At 37.2% G+C, this 19,758-nt stretch overlaps 1 long non-coding RNA gene across 1 annotated transcript in view; it reads left to right on the top strand.

The window, feature by feature from the left end:
- Positions 1-9,167: 9,167 nt before the first annotated feature.
- LOC119867941 overlaps positions 9,168-19,758 on the top strand; it is a 155,977-nt gene continuing 145,386 nt past the window's right edge. Inside the window, exon 1 of the long non-coding RNA XR_005370861.1 lies at positions 9,168-9,383. This is a non-coding gene — a long non-coding RNA (uncharacterized LOC119867941). The remainder of the gene's footprint in view (positions 9,384-19,758) is intronic.

Raw genomic sequence — 19,758 nt, 5'->3', positions numbered from 1 at the left:
TACAAGATATCTACTCAGTAAGTTTTAATTAAATTTAATTGTCGGCATTAATAACATCCTACAGGGAACCCAAACAATAAGACACCTTAAAATTAAACTATGTAATGGTAAAACTAAGCAACACATTCTGTTTTCAAAAGCCAGAATAATCTCCTGAAAGTATTTCACTAAATTTACCATTTATGGATTTTTCAGAAGCATTAATAAAACTAGCAGAAAAAGTACTGGTGGTGTGGTTTATATGAAATTGATGTGTTTATGGATTTATTCTATTTATCTTTAGAAAATGTTTTAATAGATATAAGTTTGTGATACTAAATGGGAATCAACTCCTGCCTTCTCCACTGGCTCTAATATTTGCTAGTGTTTATTAAAATGATAATACCTTGCATCAGGATTATAAAATTAAGTGAGAAATGTATGAAAAGCCCTTAGTAAAATGCCTAGCACATAGTAGATCTCAGTGAATGTTTATTGACTTAACCGAATGCGAAGAAGAAAGAAATACTAGGCGGAGATTTATCATCCCACCTAGGTGATGAGCCCAAAGTCTAAGAGAGCTTGCCCAGTTTTATAAACCAAAGGATTTGCAGCTTGTGGGATTTTCTAAAAGCATTTTCACCATATAGTAAGCTAGAAGTGGGCATAAACCCCATTCATTCATCTGGGAGAAATATATTTAGATTTATATCACTCCGAGGAAACATATTAAAATTTCATATTTCTTTCTGAAGTCTTATTCCTAACCGAGTTAGTGAACCTGTCATCGGTATATAAAGACTCACTTTCAAGGAGAATGAAAAATGGTTCTCTTCTATAATCAGGGACTCACCTCTGTATCCTCCTTAGTAACATCAGCCGTTGTGACTCTGGCTCCCTAGCAACCATGTCTTTCTATATCAGACAGCTTTATTTGAAACAATCTTCACTGGAGAAAAGGAAGTAGAAAAATGTCCATGTAAAAATAAAAATAAAACATGAAATGTCCATGAGAATAAGTGCAGTCAATGCTTACTTGGGATGCTAAATAATTTTCCTTGTATGATTTTAATATGAAATTAAAATTAAAACCTGTAGATTTGTCAGAGAGCTGGATATATATGTATTTTATCAGGTGAGAACTTAGTTTCACTGTTCTGCTAAAAGAAAAATAAGAGAAGAAGGGACAATTCTGTCCAAGCTAGAAAGTTCTAAAAAGCAACATGCCAAATATTTCAGGAGAGCTTTGTGTTATTAAACATAATTTTGATGTGGCAAATTGTACTTTGAGTCTTTGTGTCCTACAGCCTCTGGGTGAGCTCATTTCTATATGGAGTTGGTTCTCAGAGCCAAAGGTCTGACAGTACATAGGAAAGTTTAAGCAAACAGTTCACTTTATTTGAAGCGGATTTACTACTGCCATCAGGAACACCATGTCCCTCACGGCCTCATTTTATGGCGCTTGTACCTGATGGGCTGGTTCATGACAAGCTCATTCCTCGTCAGTGCCCATTACCTGCCCAAGCCTTCCCCACGGGCCCTCCATGCAACCGCCACGCAGGATCTCACTTCAGATCCAGTATCCTCGCAGCCAAAAGCACTGATCACAGATACCCAAACTGCGTTTTCTGCTTGCCGACAGAGTAACTGATATTCGTATTTGAATTAAAAAGATAGCCCTCAAAGTCCTACTTTACAGAAATCATTGATATTCTAAACCAGGAAACATTTCACATGCACATTAAGCAAATATACCACCTAAAGAAAGTATTCATTATGCCTCAACATCTTATTCTACACCTAAAGATATAGTGTCTTATGAAAATACCTTTAAAAAAGCAATAAAAAGAATAACGTGTTCACAAATGCACAGCATCTTACACATTTAAAACTATTATCCCCATGTTATAAACAATGAAACCAGGACAGTGATTTGTTCGATGTCACATAGTAAATTAGTGACAAAAAAGAATAAAAATCAATGTTTCCTATCTATAAGCCTGAGACACTGAGCCAAATTCTGGGCCTCTTTGAATTAGTATAGACTAGAGCATAAAGGCCTCTTCATGGTGCTTTAGTTTTTCCAGGTCCCAGATCAGCCCCGTGTCAGTTTATGTTCTTTTTTCCCTTTCAGGCCAATGACTTGCTCCTAAATCATAGAGAAAGGAAGGAAGACTATGCTGATTTAAATATCTGGCTTTGTAGCTCTACTTGCAAGAGAAGGAGAATAACATAACCATAAAATATATGGAACTAACCAAGATATTAAACTAGGTTACCCAACGATTTAGACAACACTTATTTACTCAATATTTCTTAAATTCTAGGCACTTTTGGGAAACAAAAACAAAGAGAATAGACGACAGTCTCTTCCCTCATGGAACATAGGAAGAGGAGATGAGCAATAACTTATAAATACAATATATAGGGGAATGCTAGATCATGATAAATCCAAATGGATAAAAACAGGGCAGGGTAGGAAGTTTAGGAATACTGGATTGACATATTGACATTAAAAAAGAAATGATCTCCCAGTAAGCTGAAGTTGAAGACTTTAAAGAAGCAAAGGAGTAAGTGTTGCTGCTTCTACTGAAGACACTATGCCTTCATACAGCGACAGACTCTCTTCCTCTGGTGTCCCCTGCAGAACTTCCCAACTCAGATGTCCCTCATCTCCATCTCAGTCTATCCCAAACCGAGTATCTGACAGTCCCACAACACAAAAAATCCTCTCACAAGATCTCTAGATTTTAGGCTTCTAGAGTGCTCAATAAAACAGCTTATAAAATCAGAATGGATTGGAAAGTATACACACACACACACACACACACACACACACACACACATGCATACACACATTTTTATATATATATAATATATATTTTATATATATATACATATATTCCATGTATATATGCAGTTGATCCTTGAACAACACAGGAATTAGGAGCATGGACTCCTGCACAGTCACAAATCTAAATATAACTTTTGACTTCCCCCAAAGTTAACTACTAATAGCCTACTGTTGATCAGAAGCCTTACTGATAACAAGAATAGTCAAGTCAAACATATTTTGTATATGTATTATACTGTATTCTTATAATAAAGTAAGCTAGAGAAAAGAAAATGCTATTAAGAAAATCTCAAAAAAAAAAGAAAATCTTAAGAGAAAATACATTTATAGCACAGTATTGTATTTACTGAAAAAAATCTGTGTGTAAGTGAACCCATGCAGTTCAGACTCATGTTGTTTAAGGATCAACTGTATATATACACACACAGAGATTTATTCCCTAGTATCTTTTTGGTTCCTTAGTATCTTTATCCAGACGCATTATTAGAAACTCAGGAAATGTTGCTAAAATAAAGATTGCCCCTAAGTGTGTCTGAAATTCAATTTAACTATTGAGACATTTGGGATAATTAATCCCCATATCACTTTTCTCTACAGGAGAATAACCAAAATACTGAAGGTATTCAGAAGAGAATAATTTTAGAATATTTTAAAAATTATTTCTAAGTCTGTTCTTCAATAACCATAAGTGAATTTTTAAAAGATACAAACTCAGTAAGGAGAAAATTATATTTGCTTTATATCTATAGCAGAACTCATCAGATTACTTAGATTTGGTCAAGATTTCTACTTTATTAACATTTTACAATTCATTTAAAACGTCACGTACATTGCAGAGTACCTCTGAGCCAAGCCAGACTTGATCTGTTAGCATTTCATTATATCTGACAAAACCTAATTTGGTTTGTTTTCATTTCTGTAGTTTTATGCATGTAAAAAAATGAATTACATGTACATTATGATTAAAAATTTGTTATCAAAAGAGTTGTCATGATTTTGCTTTAAGCCTGTTTATTGGAGTATAATCCTATTCTCTTAACTTTCAAGGAAACAAGGCAAGTATCTCAGTTAATTACTATTTCATTGCGAGTACCCCAGAGCAAGCACAGTTAAAGTGTTCAATGTTGCAAAGTAATTGGCAAGAACTTAGAAGAACCAGGACATATAAATTTGCACTAACAACTTAAGCTAATTGGGGAAATGGAAATAAATACAAGAATTTAGTGATTATCCAGCACTGAGATAAAAAGAGTGGCTGACAGTGAACACAATCCAAGAACACAAGTTCAACTAAACTTGTAATAGTTATGAGACACTTTAATCGTGATTTCAAGTGAAATAATATGCTCAGATGGCCTGTGTTTAATCCCTGTACACATGTACCTGAGAGGAAAATATCTGTTTCAACAAAGGGCCACAGCAAGTAGCAATTTTTTATGACTTCATTTCCTCTAAAATACACACTAGTAAACATAGGAATCTCTTTGTGAATGTAGAAAAATGCCTCAAAACATTATTTGTCATACAAATTGAAAATCTGTCACTGTTGCATTGAAAAATAAAAGGAAAAAAGAAAGGAAAAAAAACCACTATGCAGCACACCACCTGAGTGATGTACATTATAGGAAGATATTTCTACCTAGGTGATAATCAAATGTGCCTATGTCAGCCAAAGGGCAAAACATCAAAGATCATTGGCATTCCTCTAAATGTTATCACAATTATTATTATTATTATTATTATTATTATTATTATTATTACTATTATTATTTAGCTTAGTTGACTGAATTCATTAAATAGAACACATACTCCCTGGAACACAGGGAGCTTGCGGGGAGGGGGAAGTGATTTTCTTCCTCACAAAGTTCAGCCACCGCAAATCATTTTTTTTTTAAGAAGTTGCTGGTTGAAACCTTTGAGGTGGAGTCCAGTAATCAACTGAAACAGATGCTGTGCAGTGAGGGAAGGAGGGTGCAGTGAAGCAGTAACTGTTTACAGGGTAAACACCGCATTGGGATGGTAGGTACACCCTACCTGCTCATTTGACGGTAGCTCTGTGGTACCATTATACGTGAGGCAAATGGAGCAGAGAATTCACACACAACTGCTAATATCTTAACTTTATATTTTCCTTGTTTTAATACATGTCAATAATATACTTATCCCAGCTCTCAATCTGACTCTCAACCCCTTTACTTTTCTCCCCAATCCCAGTGATGTGCTAGAGCTGGCTCATATGAGAGAAGATGGTGGCTGTGAAGTCTTCAGGATCCAGTCCCTTCTCCCTTTCTAGGCTCTCTTGCATGGCCAGTGTTCCTTGTGCCTGTCACAGTAGACTGCTCCCATTCCTAGATCCTCCCCATGCTTATGTGACTGCTCTCTTCCAAGAGCAACCCTGACTGGCTAATATCCACTCAGCCAAGTCCCAGTTCAGCTGCCATCCCCTCCATGAAGTGCCCCCACACACACCAGTTTGTACCTATAAGAAATGGTTTAGAGTAGGAGAGAGATGCTTGAAAAAGCCAGTGTTGCTACTTATTAGGGATATAACTCCTGCTCATGGGATGACCCCTGTTTTCTCATTTGTAAAATGAGAATATTAACATATGTTTTTCAGTGTCAGCTGCCTCTTAAGGTTATTACTAAAATCAAAACTTTGACACAGTGCCTGACACAAAGTAAATATCCATACACTGCTGTGATAATATCACCTGATTTTTCAGAACTCTGTCATAATTCAATAATACTGTTTATCAGATCACATAATTGTTCACTTGTCAATCTCCTCAGCTAGATATGCTCTGCTCAGCTTTGGGTGTCCAGTGACCAGAAGGGGCCTGACGCATAGTATGTGATCAATATTTGTATGCTTTATTAATATATGAACAGTAAAGCAATTAACCACCCATTGGTCATATTTAATGTGCTTTATAGTAGGTTTTGAAACATTCTCAGTGGAGCCTTTCAAATGTGGCTCTTATATATGGATAAAATTAAAATAGAAGAGTATAGTTCCATAGCACAGTGGCTCAGAAATCAGTGTTACCCATTATTTCTGAAGTAGAGGTGAAGGCAGTTCTGAAAATAGTGAAGCATATATAGAAAGGTACAAGAGAAGGTACAAGGAAGGTACAAGAGAGGGTCTGTCTTAGGAGACTGAGTCTCACTGAATGTTGAGTCCCTCAGCCAGGGCATGTGGGAGAGTGTGAATGGAAAAGGAGGTCAGGGTCAAAATTTATAAGCAGAAGGGAACAAACCATCACAGAAGAATCTGCTGATGCAACAAAGAGCATAACTATAGTTGCGGTAAAAAGCAACCCGAGATCATTTTAAATGTTAAAAGAAACAAAGGAAAGTATATAATCTCTAAATGAGATTTAATCTCTAAAAGCAAATATAAGGAAAGCAGATTTAAAGGCAGCTAAACATCAGTGTAATATGTGTAATCAGTGCAAAAAAAATCTTAGCGGATGGATTTAAGAACAGTCTGGGCACAGGCAAGGAAAGAATTACAGGGTAGATATGAGAAAGAGAATGGCCTAACTCATACCCAGGATCCCTGAACTCAAAGACCATGGCACAAATTCAATACATAGAAGGCACTTGGATACCCAAGATACTGAAAGCAAATAAATACGTAATAAATTCCTCAGTCACACTGTTCCTAACACTATGTACTACTATATATTCAGCAGCTACCAAGTTATTTTATCTTGGACAGAACTATTTGAATGATTCTCATGGCATTTTCTATGAGACAGTTCTCCATAATTTGCCTAATATTAAAAGTAATACCTACCATAGTTATATATAATGATTACAGAAATTATTTCAGAGTCAAGGGAGGGTTCATGGTTGAGGCAGAGTCACCCCTCAAAATACCATACACTCAACATAATACAGAAATTTTAGGCAGCCATACAAGTCATCTCTAACTTTGTGATTTATGGTTTAAACTGTGATTATAGTTTTATAGTTTCATTAATAGTTAAATAACGATTACACATAAACCTGGCCTTTCCTACTAGAGCAATTTTCAAACACACACGTGCTAAAGGAAGGATTTTCATTTATCTTCTTAGGCAACTAATAAAACTGGGGAGTAATCATAAAGTGACATCTGTGATTTTCTTCATTAGTGAGCAGGAGAGAGAGTCTGTGGGTAGTCATTGGGTCTTTCCACGTAGAAAGTCGAGGTTCCAGACTAACTTCCTGGCTGCAGACCAAAGCTGTGTACACAATCTGTGGATGGTGGTACCAGTTCTCTAACTAAAACATGCTGAGAGCAACTCCAAGAGAAGCGTACCCTTCGAGAGGAACTTTTGGGACACATAGAATGAACTAAAATGGCAAAGATAGACACAGAAAGACCCCATCCCAAAGATGACAGTGAAGGATGGTCTGATTCTAGTCCTTTTTCTAGATATCAGAAATGCCTCTCCTATGAATGTAACGTTAGAGGGAACAGACATTTTATATCATCTAACATCAGGTGCAAAAGAAAGTACAGGGAAATCCTCTCCAAGACTAAATATGATGGAATAGTAATAGTAGCTCCTTGAATTTAGGGAGCATGTTTCCAATTGGGATTCCATCTTATCTTCTTTACTTCCCTGTGGAGAGGTGGGGCTTCTTACTTGTCATCATTTTACAGAAAAAGAAACTGAGAAACCTAGTGGTTGAGAGACATGCCTCAAACTTCCCAATGAATGGACCTAATCGCTTCTTTTCAGTTCACCGTTATTGCGGTTGTTTGGCAAATAGCCCTTGGAAAATAGCCCTTGTTGTTAGGGAGGATTGCAGGCACCGAAAGAAAACACAACTTTGTAAGGGCATTCCTTTCTGTCCCACCATGCCTTCATCTTTCAGATCTTGGTCCATGAAGTTCTTGCAACTATGAGCACTCTCCCCTTCCTCATCACTTATACTAATCTATTTACACTTTAAATCTCTTAGCTGTCTTTTTCCCTGGGAAACCTTGTCAAAGTGTATGTGCTGGCACTTGCCTATGTTCCCCACCTGACTGCATTTACTGTGAGGGCAGGTACACGTTTGACTTATTCACTTCTGAAACCCTAGGGTCTTGCAGTGCCCATGAATTTTTTTTTCTTTATGTAGTTTTAACTTCTATGAAAATATAAAATAGTTACAAAACATGTCCAAATCATACGTAAAAACCTCGGTAAAGTTTCACAAATTGAACATATTCTTCATGCAGCACCCAGATTAAGAAAGAACATTGCATGCTCACCAGAAGTCCCCAACTCTCCCCTTCCAGTCCATACATCCCTATGGGTAATCACAATCCTGGTTTATAATAGCGTAGATTAATTTTGAATTTGCTTTTACTTTATGTAAATTATACAGTACATTACTTCTGTGTGTGGATTCTTTTGTTCAACATTATATTAGTAAGATTCACCCACAGTGTTACATATGATTATAGATCATTCATTCTCATTACAATAGTGCCCAATAAATATTTATTAAATGAAGATAATGAATGAAACAGTAGTCACAAAAATCCAAGAGATGAAATAAATCTCTCCATGTTGTGTAATGAAGGAAATGGACTGACCCAAGTCTTCAACCTGAGTCTCCTAAGATCACAAAATATATACCATTTGGTTCAGTGTGTCCCACCATCCTCCCCCATCTCTAATAGTAAATTGAAACATCAGCAGCAATAGGACCAATCACTCTTTTTCTTTTGCTTGATTTTTAAGGTGTGTCACCTCCATAATCAGAATCACAGAGCCAGGAGCAAAGGGCAGCATTTAAATTATAGGACGATGACTGGAACACAACCTTCCTGGATATTAAAAGCCAGCAATACAGACGTTAAATACCGAGTGACTTCCTGCTTTTTGTGCTTTACAGTATCCCTTTTCATATGCCAAATGGTCTGTGAATTCCATCTGTCAGGAGTTAGGGATGTACAAAGCAAGGAAGAGAAGCAGCAAATTGGAAAGTAATAGAAAGGGGGCAGAACACAGAGATAAGAGGGTGGATATGTGAAAGCATCAGGTGGGGATCTCAGAAGCATTGTTGTGGCTCTCAACTCTGGCTTCAAATGAAGATCACTTGGAGAAAATACTGGTGGCTAGCTCAATCCCAGACCAGTTATTTCAGGATCACTGTGGGTGGGGTTCTGGCATCAGTATTTTTTCAGAACTTGCCAGGTGGTTCTCACATGCAACCAGGTTTGAGAACCACTGGTTAAAAGCAAGGACCAGAGTGAAACAATAAACAGACACACCTGCAGTTGTTCTCAAATTTTATTATGGGGAAAATGTCACCTGGAGAGCTTGTTTAAATTGTAGATTCTCTCAAACCCACTCCACACCACCCCCAGAAGACCAGATTCAGTTGGTCTGATGAACACTAGGAATCCACCTTTGTAACAAGCTCCCAGTGATCCCAAGGCAGGAGAAGCCCTGGGGAAGAAATGGCTGATGAGGACGAAGGAGCAGAGAGGTGGAGCCGATGATGAGGACCTCTTCCTCACCTTTCTCCAGAGTGAGTGCACTAAAACTGAGTCCTGAAAGAGGTAACAGATTTTTTTTCTCTAAAATAAAGTTTGGTATAGGATAACAGAAAATACTCATACTTATTCAAATTTCATTCACCTTTAAATTTAAATCTTTCTGAAAGTAATTTGAGTTTTACTGAATGAGCTCCAGTTATGTCTTCACCTCCCCTTACACAGTAGCAAACCCACCACATCGGTGTGAAAAGAACATACTGTTTGAACAGGAGAGCTCTGTAACCATGAGTGTGCTTTCATATGATGTTTATCTGATACTCAAGCATCCTTTAAAATTAACACTAGCTAGCTTTTAAGAGAGCCAGTAGTACAGGACTTAATTTGAAAGACCAAACAGGGAGAGTGTATTAAATGGACTGTGAAGTTTCTTTCATTATGAGAAATGAAGAATTCAATTCGGGAACATCAGAGGTTTTTCCCCTTAACACCTACTAAATCGCCCTTGATATTGGATCATCTGCTTCTACATTCCAAGAGATTGCAGTATAAAATATACTACAGAAAGCAACTATGACACAAGATAAAGTCATCAAAATTTAAGTGAAGGGGGCATCCTTGAGCATGTTCAGAGATTCCCCAAGCCAGAAATCTGGACCTGTGGATGAATCAGATGGCCTACTACTGTGTGACCTTCAGCATTTTGCTCAGCCTTTCTGGACTCTGGTTTCCTTGCTTGTAAAAGCTGGTAATAATAGCTCCATTTAGTAAGCTCTTGTATATTAGCACTTTTGTGTATGCTTTTCTTTATACAGTAACTCTATGAGCTATTTTTATCCCATTATATAAATGAGGCAATTGAGACTCCAAGAGGTCAGGTAACTAACCCAGTATTAAGCTCCTAAGTGGCAGAACAAGAAGCCAGTTTCACTATCCTTGAAGTAACTAGAGTTTATTTAGGGCCCAGTCTTCCTTGCCATTGCACCCCTTTGGTCTAGCATGTCTAGTACAGTACCTGGCATAGAGCAGGAGTTCAGTAAACATTTCTTAAGTCAGTGAATCAAACTAGCTCTAGAACCATGTTCTGTATACCTCCAATTATTTTATTATATATGCATCAAGAAATGAACCTTGGTATAATATCCCAAAACAAATTTTATAACTTAAGATTGAGAACACTTAAAAAGTCATTATTTTATTTCAGGGGAGTTGAGGGGAGGATTTGCAACGCGGTCGGGTGGCAGATACCCATGGTAACCAGAGAACAGGCCAAGACAGAGTCTGGTGAACTCCCCACCTTCTTAATTTTGTGATGTTTAAGGCCAATTAGCTCATCTCAATTTCTTTATCTGTGAGAGCCAGTGTGAATCCAATGATCCATTTGGTTCATTCAAATGCAAACTTCTATTGCACACACTCCTTTTTAAAAATTTTAATAAAAAGGCCATCTACCATCCTGATTTTAAATATCCTCCAACATTCACTTACCTAGGGGAAAATCCAACTATCTAATTTGCACAGGAGTGTCTGTAAGTGGAGTTAACTATTCAGGCCTTTAGCATATCATATTTATTCAAGGATCTGCAGCCCTCTGCACTCTATTTATCTTTAGTCTGTAGGTAGTCTCCCTTTCAGATGACGAGGAGGGACAAATCAAATATTATATTCAGAATGAGCAAAATAATTCCATTTCACTCAACACTCCTTGAGTCTTCTTTTGCCAAGATCAGCCTGAATAGCATTTAGAAAACTGTAGAAAACTATGCAAATAGGAGCTCTGTTGGATAGACAGCATGTTCAGGAGATGGGAAGGAACAGTGAGTCAAAAATTATTCTAGATTTAGAATGTTACCTGTAACAGTTATTGCCATGGGGCCATAATTCTTTTTTTAAAAAAATTATTTATTTTGAGAGAGAGAGAGAGAAAGGAGGAGGAGAGGCAGAGGGAGAGACTGTCATGCAGACTCCTTGCTGAGTGTGGAGCATGATGGGGGCTCAGTCTCACAAGTCTGTGATCATGACCTGAGCTGAAACCAAGAGTTGGATGCCTAACCAGTTGAGACACACAGGCTTCCCAGATAATTCTTAGACCAGTCAGATAAATTGAAATGCAAATCTGAAGATGCCTACATACTACCTAAGAGAGAGACTAGTAAACCAAACTTAGAATACCAAACCAAAGGCGGTAACTCCTTTGCAATCTGGTTTCAAGAGGTAGCAAGTACTTCTCTATCACCTAATCTATTATAGTCTGTTCTTTATCAGTCCACTTCTCTCAGCCTTTCAGTTACTCTGTGTTGTGTTCCTACTATTAGTGTAAGGTGGTGTAGGGAAAAAAGCAATAGAAAGGGGATTTAACTTTTTTTTTTTTGAGGAGGAGGACACACATATAAAATCTCAAGTGCCATAAAATAATGCTGATACTAAAACCTGAGACTTGGGAAACAGACAAACCTGACTTGTAATTCCAGCTTTCCTAGCTGTGCAAACCTGGGCAAGGCATTTAATGTCTCTGAGTTAGTGTTCTTCCATCTGTAATAAATAAATGATGATGTTGATGATAGCTACCTAATAAACTTGCTATAATGACTGAGATGATATGTGTAAAAAAAAAAAAAAAAAGTCATGAGGCTGGGCAGCATGGGTGGCTCAGCAGTATAGCACTGCCTTTAGCCCAGGGTGTGATCCTGGAGTCCTGGGATCAAGTCCCATGTCAGGCTTCCTGCATGGAGCCTGTTTCTCCCTCTGCCTGTGTCTCTGCCTCTCTCTCTCTCTCTCTCTCTCTCTCTCTCTCTCTCTGTGTGTGTGTGTGTGTGTCTTATGAATAAATAAATAAAATCTTTTTTAAAAAAAAAGGTCATGAGGCTGATATTTGATCTTTTAAAAAGTTATAGCTGTATGAAGTGATGAGAGAGGAAGGAGTAATCCATTTTAACTGGGATTGTGGTATAGACTTCCTAGGTTCTTAACAGACACTACTGCCCTTCATACCAAAAAGCACTCCTTCCTTCTAAAACTTGCTTTTGCTGATATTTCCGTAGCCTGATTCATTGTTTATGTCTCGCTCTTGCTGCAAAGCCCTCTGGTTTTTCCACTGACTCTTCTCCCCCCGCCCCACCCTCCCCAGGTTTGAGTCCTGACTCTCTTGGCTTGACCTTATTCCCTTTCATGGGTCAACTGCCACATCTGTGCTGCTGACCCTCTCATCTCTCCCTTTGGAGCTGAGTGTACTTCCAAACTAGAAGGGCAGAGCACACAAGAACCAGACACAGCAAGGGTTATAAGATGCTCCAGGGAACAAGGTGCTGGGATCAAAAGAGAACTTTTGAGCTCATCTCAAGTACAGGCCTTTTTTGCCAAGGTCTACCTCACATGTCATCCTCCCTGGGCTTGGGGGGAGTTATGTCATGGAAGTCTTCCTGAAGCACTGCTTTTATTAGGTTTTGTTCCCACAACAAGGTTTCCCTATTACCTTATAACTCAAATACAAGCTTCTCTGCAGAGGCCACTTCTGTGTACTCAGCCACCTCCCCAAAGCTATTCTCATCACACCATCTCCTTGCTGACAAATTCAGTAGCATGTTTATTCCAAGGGTAATAACACATGTAATAGTGCCTCGCACCTGATTAGCCACATAAAAAGTGGCCAATAACAACTCATGTATCAAGCCAGCTTGATTGTTAGAGACTACAAGGTGAAGTTTTGTCAGTTGAATTATCATACATGTGTGTGGGTCAGTTTTTGCCATTTTCATATGGTAACTCCATATGTTTACCACTTCCTTCCCACAGAGGTCCCAAGAAGGAGCTCTCTTTGCAGGGAAGACTTCTGACTTCTACACAGTACAAAAATCTCTAGACACAGGCTACCCTGAGCCAGAGTAGAAAACAACTGTAGCTAAATGGTAGGTCAAGATTGTAGGATATTTATAGAGTATTATATATGCCTGAATCAAAACTCAAGGGAAGAACAAGTGATATTCTAAACAGTGACTTGCTGCTTTCTGTAGAAACAGAGAAAGTATGTTTTATTATTGTTCAGGTAAATCTGGGCCTTTGGGTGGGAAGAATAGTGAGATGCTTTCCTAAGAATTATACATCCTCAAATTGCAAATAAGAAAACCTGGCTGACATTCAGAGAGGGAGAATCCATCCTTTCACAGATTCAACACATATTTATTGAGATCATGCTATAGCCATAGTACATAGCATAGTCTCCCACCCAAAACTAATGACCCTAGAAGTATTCATGAAGAAACATGATTATTGTATGCTATCTATTGTTTGACCTACAAAACTCTGTTCTGAGCATGTCACTGCCTAATTTTCTCTACTATGATATTGAAATAATTATACTGTAACATAATATTATAATGTAACATGTTGATGGCAGAGATCATATCTCACTTGTCTGTATATCCCTGTCCGCACAATATTGACACACAATAGATTCTTCATGACATTTTATCCATGGAGTAAATGAATGAGAGTATGCAGTCAAGAACACCATTCAGCGGATTGTTGCAATAAATCAACTGAGACAGGAAGGCTGGAATTGAGGTTGTAGCTTTGGGAATGGACAGAAAAGACATTGCAGAAATAGATTAAGTCCTCGAACATTTTCCAGAATGATCATGAAAGGGCACAATCTTGTTCCTTCTTCCTAAATTACAGGCCACCATAGTAAATAATAATTTAAACTTACTAGTCTGTGTATCTAACAAAGAAAACATGGATAGGGATAATGCTTGTAGCCAATACAGGAAACCTTTTATTCACTTTCCTTGTGTATGGATACTTAGATACACACTGCACACATAGTATGTACACACACACACACACACACACACACTCTTAATTCTGGTTTTACTGCCAATTAAGAAATACAAGAACAACAGACCAAAAGACAGACAGACAAACAATGGGAGCCAAAAGAAGCACATGTATAACAAGTTTTTCAAAACAGTAAGTCCTTAAGAAATAGTAACAATTAATAAAACATGCTTACAGATAGTTGTAATATAGTCACTGACATAATCTCTTCACCACCAGAAAAGACTGGTTATTATCAGTAGTGGGAAAATGCTATTAGAATGGCTAAAATCCAACACATTGAAATGCTGATGAGGATGTGAAGCAACGGGAACTCTCCTCTATTGCTAGTGAGAATGCAAAATGGCACAGCAACTTTGGAAGACAGTCTGACAGTTTCTTCAAAACAACAGACTCTTATCATATCATCCAACAATTGCATTCCTTGGTATTTATGCAAATGATTAAAAATTGTATGTCCACACAAATGTTTACAGCAGCTTTATTCTTAAGTGCCAAAACTTGAAAGAAACCAAGGAGTCCTTCAATGTGTAAATGAATAGACAAGCTGTGGTATATCTATACAAGGGAATATTATTCAGCAATTTGAAAAATTGACTTTAAGCCACAAAAAAAATATGGAGTAAACTTAAATGTACATTATTAAGTAAAAGAAGCTAATCTGAAAAGTTTGTATGATTCCAACTATATGGCACTCTGATAAGGCAAACTATGAAGACACTAAAAGACCAGGAGTTGCCAGGAGGAGGGAAGGATAAATAGGTGGGACATGGGAATGAATTTTTTTTTTGGGGGGGGAATGAATTTTTAAAACAGTAAGACAGTTCTCTATGATACTACAATGGTGTATACACGGTAGTATATATTTGTCAAAATACATAAAATGTGGAACACAGAGTGAACTCTAATGGAAGCTATGGACTTTAGTTAATAATGTGTCACTATTCGCTCATAACTTTATCACATTAATATAAAATGTCAATAATAGAGGAAACTGTGAGGGTAGACAGGATACATAAAAACTCTCTGCTTATTTTTCTGTAAACCTAAAACTGCTCTAAAAAATAAGGTATATTAAAAAAAAAAAAAGACAAGCAGAATAAGTTTTCTGCTATATCACACTTTGTCCAAACACTACTTTAAACTGTTAGCAATCTATCAATCACCTATTGGTTACATTGGTGAGGTATGAGATAAAACACCAAAGAGGATGTAGGGGGAGCTCAGTGATTTGCAATAGCAAGAAGCAGCTCCTACCCCTAAGCTGAAAAGGCAAAGGGAACAAGACATGTTATGACAGCCAGAGGCTGGGGCATAGAAAAAGCTGGACCCCAATGGCTCATGGGACCTGAGGTGCCAGAGAAGACACTGACACTGACATAAATGATACCTGAGGAAGGAAGACCACGTTTCTCCCTTCCACTCATGAAAGTCTCTTATGAGTGCTGTTTATTAGTCAACTAAACTATCATGGGAGGTGAGCAATGGGATAGCAGGGTCTGCTGCCCTGTAACAGACCAGAGGGAAGAAGGAAGAGGTCTGGAGCACTCTGGCCCAAAACCAGCATACCATCAGAAAAGAAAAAATAATAATTATGATAATCATAATAAAGTTGCTAGTGAAGTGAATTAACTTTGTTTTTAAAATACATTAACCTTGAAAGCACATTATAAGAAGAAGATAGACATAAAATAGATATTATGACCAAAATTTTAAAAATAGCAATAGTCATTTACTTGAAAGACCATCACTTCTGCCCAGTTCCCATGATGTTTCTTGTATTATCTGCTCCCCACCAACCCCTGCCCTAGGAAGAATAACTTTATTACATGACACCTGAGCCAACCAGATTCTCTTTCCTGGGAAATGGCAACCAGAGAGACAAGCTGAAGACCTTAGATCTACAATAAGGAGAAGGGACATGAGATTTCTGACTTTCTGGCTTCCAGCGAAAGATCATGAGATGCACCCTTTCATTCATGCTAGCTTGAATGGGTGTCCACTTTTGCTAACACAAACCAGCCCTCAGATCATCAGCTATAAAAGTGGTATTTCAAACTTTCAGATTGAAGTATTTCCTTTAGGATTCCTGTGATAACATATATGAAATACATGAAAAGAACATTTTATTATGATTTAGTATTGAATACACCCAAAGAAACTCTCAGAGTGCCCATGGTACATATTTGTACTGGATACAGAATAATGGAGCTTGGACATTGGATGCAATCAAAACAATGAGCTCAGAAGAACATAATGAGGTAAAAGTTAAGGTTATGAGCTGTCTCACAACCAAAAAAAAATCCTCCTCTAAGCCAGTTATAAGAGAAAACACAGGTGCAAGGAAGATGTCCAAGCTGAAGGAAGAAAAGTAGGAGATATTCAAGGACAATTTAAAAAAATCTAAGAAGCCCTACATTATATAGTTTTTCTCCAATATACCAGGGCTTAATGAGAGCTATTTATAATAATTATAAATATGTTTAATATATACTAATATTACTAATTTATAGTGAATTCAACAGGAGCTTTTCTTCTCCACATTTTTTTTGTTTTACTCTTCTTATAATCTTTTTCTCCTTTATCTACAAAGAAATTCTAACTGACTGAGCCACCCAGGCACCCCTACCCTTTATCTACAAAGAAATTCTAGAGTCAAGGTAGAGTAACCAAGCCCTCAGCACTTGTCATGTGGTGCCAATAGAGAGTTTACACAAATATCCATATGCATAAAGAAGTATATGCTCCAGAAATTTAGGCATATTTACTAAAGTCCCAAAAGGGTTTTCATTTTGCTTCTTTTGGGAATAGAATATGACCCTACTTATTCATATACTTCTATTTAATATTCCCCATAACCATAAAATGGCATACTACATATACATTGCAGCAAGATATATTGTATTTTACTTGTAAACACCCATGTTGATAGTTACTAGAACTATTTATATTTAAAACAGTAGATGCACCATTAACAGGTCATGCACAGGCACACAGTACATTCAGCACAACTATTGAAAAGTTCACCATCCACAGCTGTTTGAATTTGATTGACTAGGATTAATTGAGACACATCAGGAGAAATCCTGTTTTCAATAAGTGGCTCTCTTGTGCAATGGTTTCCAAATGTGAGTGATCAGAATTATACTCAATAGGTCTGAGAGGAGCCTGGTTAGGGACTACTGGCCCAGAGTACCTTCTGGCTGTGGGCTAATTAATAGCAGCCCTGTTAAATCAGGAAATTATATAGAATCATCAGAAAATATCAGCTGCTACAAAAATAAAGTTTAACATGACTATGAGTCAAACAATAGCCTCATTCTTTTCCTGACTATGTGGATGTTTCAAGGTAACTTATCCCCTCTAGAGTTCTGTTTATAAATTTAGGAGCTTATACTTAAGTTGGCAGACCTAGAGATCATCTATATGCTCATTTTATAGATGAGGGAATAGAGTTCTAGAGACACTTGAAAAAGTAAGTCCTATTCTTTTAAAAACTATATTACTTTAATCAATCAGATTATACATTTATCACTTTCTTTTTCCTAACAGAAGAAAAACACCCAATTAGAATTTTCTTTCTAGAAGATCTTAATATAGAAGTTTTGGAGTTGAACTCTTTTTTATACTATTTGGATTGCATTTTTACGTAACACTATTTTTAGAATAGCATAGTATTCTATAGTCTGTCAGGTATTTAAGTCATCTTTCAACAGATGTCATTTTAAAAGTCGTAATTTTATATACATTATCTCATCTGATCCCTAAATACACAAAAAGAATCTTTGAAGTAGGATGATATTTTAATCTTCATATTTGCAGATGAACAAACTGGAGCTTCACAAAGCTAATGTAACTTAGAGAGACTTTCAGAAATGAATATATAATCAATGTCTACTCAGAATTACTTAAGGGAAGAGAATTAAATTCAGATTCCTAGGCACTGTCCCCAATACTTCTGAATCAGAATTTCTAGGAGCAGATCCCAGGAACCACTCTGATAATCTAATCATTTTCAAAATGTTTTTCTCAGATAGTGAAAGGGACTATAAGGGAAAGAAGGGGAACTGAGTGGGAAAAATTAGAGAGGGAGACAAACCATGAGAGACTCCTAACTCTGGGAAACAAACAACAGGTTACAGAAAGGGAGGTGGGTGAGAGGGTTGGAGTAACTGGGTGACGGACACTGAGGAGGGCACTTGACGAGATGAGCACTGGGTGTTATACTATATGTTGGCAAATCGAACTTCAGTAAAAAAAAAAAAAAAAAAAGAAAAAAGTTTTCTCAGTCCTAGAATTCTGCAGAGACAGTTCAGAGATTGCTGTAGGAGTGAAGAGAAAGCTTAATGAGTATTCCAACTCTGCCTTAAGTCTTATATGTAATAGGATTCTATTTACAATTTCATTTGAAGGAAAATGGAATGAGTGTTCCACTGTTTAAAAAAAAAAAAAAAAAAAAAGCACCTGTATTTTTCAGATGAAGAATCCAGGCCCACAAAGGCCCAAGGTCAAACAGCTTGTCAGGACAAAACTAGGTTCTGACATTTAATGCCTGTTCCAGGGATTTTTCCATTATACCACAGTGAATCTTCCTGCTATAGAAATGTTCAAGGGTCAGAGCCACTGCTATTGCAGAAGAAGATTTACAAATACCAGATTCATTCATATAAACACAAAATTAGCAGTTCAATGGAGCTTTTCTCAAACTACAATATTATGGTTTCTACATGAACCACTTGGTTAATCAAGGAGACTATAGGAACTAGAAAGCAGGTAAACTAGAGACTTGATCTCCACTGCTCCACTGATGGAAGCCCCCTATTCCAGAAAGAGCTTGGCCTTCTGTATCTCTCCACATGTCTTGCTTCTCTTGACACTCTAAGTCTTTGAAAGCACAAAGTGGATGGTGCGGGACCTTTTCTTCTTAATCTCCTGTATTAATTTCCTACAGTCTGTTTGGAACAACATGATCCATGAGTTCCAGTTGCACAGTCACAATTACACCAGGGACAAGTACAGCATTCAAGCTACTGCTTCCTAGGGCTTCAAATCTAGGCAATTGAAAATAGTTAGCGAGGAGGAGGAGGTCCCAGGGAAATATCTGCTAGTAGTCAGTGAATGGAGGAAACTTTGGCTTCAAGTATCATCTGATAAGCCCTACCAAATATTTCTATCTTTGTATATATGCATTGATCAAATAGAACAAGCCTTTGACATTTTGAATTTCTTTTTCCTTAAAAAGGAAAAAAGCATGCATTGTCTACCCTACCCCAACCCCAATGAAACTGTAAGGAGAAATTCCTTAGATGTCGTCATGCATAGCAACTGTATGTGTTGAGATTCATGCCATATGTCTGGATTACATAAAAATACTGTAATAATATCCACCTAAAAGATTCATAATAAATACATTTGGAAAGTATTTTAGACAGTTGTACCTATATATATTGTCACTTTTAACACTATGGAGAATTCCAGTGAGGTCACCAAAAACTGTAATTTATGATGACAAGTTGGACATGGTAATGTATATGTATCTATTTGTCATTCCTGGTTAAGTACGCACATAGTAAATATTTGTGCTAGAGACATAACAAATTCTGCATGT

This window comes from Canis lupus, chromosome 15, assembly GCF_011100685.1.
Source record: "Canis lupus familiaris isolate Mischka breed German Shepherd chromosome 15, alternate assembly UU_Cfam_GSD_1.0, whole genome shotgun sequence".
Classification (NCBI taxonomy): Eukaryota; Metazoa; Chordata; class Mammalia; order Carnivora; family Canidae; genus Canis; species Canis lupus.
The sequence above is the reverse complement of the archived record's forward strand: the minus strand, read 5'-3'. Positions and strand labels throughout refer to the sequence as shown.